This window comes from Fopius arisanus, unplaced genomic scaffold (assembly GCF_000806365.1).
Source record: "Fopius arisanus strain USDA-PBARC FA_bdor unplaced genomic scaffold, ASM80636v1 scaffold00026, whole genome shotgun sequence".
In the NCBI taxonomy this organism is placed as follows: Eukaryota; Metazoa; Arthropoda; class Insecta; order Hymenoptera; family Braconidae; genus Fopius; species Fopius arisanus.
This window is the reverse complement of record NW_011887765.1, coordinates 153,158-156,569: the sequence shown is the minus strand read 5'-3', so window position 1 is coordinate 156,569 and position 3,412 is coordinate 153,158.

Genomic DNA, 3,412 nt, shown 5'->3' with positions numbered 1-3,412 from the left:
AGGATCCGATGATGAGATGGTGTCCACAAGTCGAGGAATTATTATTGAAAAATTATGAAGATTTATTCGTAAAAATTCGTAAAAATGTCACACCTGTCTGATACGAAAATTCCGTGATTATATGGAGCAGAGAGAATATCCGTGAGTGAATCATGCCTACGGATCACGTCCCACGAATTGGAGTTTTTGATACAAGTCTGTGGTCAACTGACACGATTTTTTATTTCAATTCAACTGTTATATTCGAGCCAGTAGAATTTCTTCCTCTCAAACTGGCAAACCGGTAGGTGGATAAGGGACTACGTAAGAATTTAGAGCATGAAAGACCTAGGTGAACACGTTAATTCTAGCGTCAAGCCGAAAATTTTGAGAATAGACAAAGATCCGTTAGAATTAACTGTATGATGTGGCGCAAGACGAGAACGTCTGGAGGAACTGTAACTGATTTTTATCTTTCACGAAATATATTTGATGTGTCCAGATAAATCCTGTACTGAGGTATAATTAAAATAGCATTAGCAATGAGCCTAGGATTTTCTTTGGCAAGGAGTCAATGAGCTGTGCCTAATTTATTCTGGATCCTTGAATTTTGTTAAAGAAATTCTCAATCCTGAATATCACATTCCATTCAATATCACTAAAAAATAACGCAGACTCTCATTTTAATTCCAATCATACGAATCCTCAGGCATTTATCATTTTTATCATGCACTATAGTCATTCCTTCTCCCTGACTCATCACCTCGACTATTTCAATAAATTATTTTATGGCAATAATTCCTTTTGTTGCCACCGCCAGTTCATTCACTCGTGCAACCACGTAGTCCTATTTTTGGGATTGTTTTTACGATAATAATCGATCGAGCAAATCGATATGATGCAACGATCATTGGTGCGGTGAGATTATGCAAAAATTCCAGTAAAAACGGGGGATTGAAAAAGTTTTTGGGGGCAGAGAGTTCAGGATTGGACGGTATTTTCAGTCGTAATACCCCGAGACCTTCAAAATTCACAGAATATTTTTAACAATCAACGGTAATTATGCAGATTAAAGGGATTTGTCTGCTAAATATTTAGTTGATCAATCATCAGAGGAATAATCCCCTCAATTTTTAATCAATTCCCATAAAAAATCCACAATTTTATGGAAATTTCGCGGTACAGAAATATCAGAGACATAATTTCGCTTTTAAAAAATGTGGGAGTTCAATAGAAACGTGAGAATTAATTGGGGCTAATTCCAAAATAATGGGGAGAATCCCCTCCCCTAGTAGTAATTAAAAGGTATGAAATAACGAGTTATTGTAACTCATTGTAAAAAAGAGCATGCGGTACCTGAAATAAGCGAGAGAAATGCGACAGAGAAAGAAAAATGTAATGACAGTGCGCCATAAAAGGTCTTTCCTCGGGAAGGCTTGGTATTATAATACTTGGTCTCACACACGACTGAGTACATATGTACAAGTTCAAGAACAATGGACGTCACGATTTGTAATGTACGATTTAGCCGGACGTTGTGGAGTCGAGGAAACAAATGGAGAGATGGAGGGAAAAAATTGAGGAAGGGGGCAAGAGAGAGATGTACAGTGTCAGACGTGTATATTGTGGCTCGGGTTGTGCCACTGACCCACAAACATACTTACCTATGTAATACTATGTCGACTTGGTTTGCTCGCTTGCCTTCTGACTTCAAGTCCTGCCATTTGCCTTGATGCCACCACCAATAAGTGTAATGAATCTGCAATGAGAAATATATTTTAGATTACATCTTCATGTTCTGGAAAAAAATTGTGTCTTCAAAAAAAATGGTGTACGAGACAAAGTTGAAAACAGAATGAATCTTCCCTGAATCCCTGATCCCCAGAAAAAAAGACCCACGGTAATTTTCCTTGGTTAATTATTCTTCCTGGTCTATGCCTTCTGCCTATCGACTCTATATGGGACGCGCAATTTTATTTTTATTCAGATGTTATCAAAATAATTTTTTCTTCGCCAGACGAAAAATATTATCAGGATAGAAAACTTATATTTTCTAACCATTCCGCTTTTAAAACTCACGACTGAGTGCATTATATTTATATATTCTCGTGAGAGAATGTTTAAATAAAGTAAAAACAATTTTATTAAATTGTAATATTGATTGTAATTTACGGATTATTATAAAGTTTGCTGTACATTTTATTAAAAAAATGTGATTGTAAGACAGCCTTATAAATTTATCAGTGTATTAAAAATGATCGTTAATTAATTAACTTATTAATGGTCTATAATTAATAAATAAAATGGCGTAACCGTTTGATTATCATATGTTGTTCCACTCTTCGCTAGGTATACCAATATTAATCATAACACAACAAGTGTGGCACTCGGTAATTACGCATTATTTATTTTCACGCAAGGCAGCTACAGTTTTCATATTTAAATGTCACATGATTGTCTCTTATATTGCGCGTTCACACGGAGAAAAACTACAGTAAAATTTTTTGTTGGGAAAGAAAATTATAGTTAAAAAAAATAACACGCACGGAGAGAAACATTCGATAAACATTCCGTATTTTTTTCATAATTGTATAATTTGTCTGAATATTTTCCTCCAGGGGATACGTACAGGAAAAATTACCATTTTGTTGGTAAAAATTAAATGATTATATAATAATAGTAATTATGATTATTATTATTATTAGTATTATTAATAATATTATTATTGTTGTTGTTGTTGTTGTTTTTGGTATTATTATTATTAGTAGACATTCGGGTATTTTTTTTTTAATTTGCGAAAACTTTTTTCTTGCGAATTTGTTTTGTAATTTTTTATTATTAATTTTTCGTGCCATTTGGGGAGTAGACACGGAATTTCCTCGCGGGTCTATTAATCAGGTCAATTGATGCGATATCATTTTAAGATTTGATGCTGCTGATTTTATTTTCTGAATAGTGGGAATTGAGAATGAGACGAGACCCGGGGTCTAACGGATTTCGTGCAACAGTTAGAACCGACGAAATACCGCTCAGATTTGGGGGCCGTTGTCTAGTTTCCGGATTGTAATCATTAAAAAGGATCATGAACCACGTTAAAACACCGGGAGAGAGAATTCCGTCGAATACTTATTTACATTTCCGCAATTGTACTTTCAGATCTGTATTTTCAATTCAATCAATTAATCCGGAGAATCGCGTGGATTTTTGCTATTTACTCACACACTGTAAAAATGCAGTTGATTTTTTATAACAAATGTATATATGTTTTTTTATTATTCTCACAGTCAGTGCTTGAAGATTAAATAAATTATGTAATTAATTAATTACTTTTCGTTGTCGTACGAATTTTGGATTCCAGTTACATGATTCTATCTCTCATGAAAATCAGTTTTAATGTTCACGTTCTGTAAAATTGTACAACAATCGCAGTAAC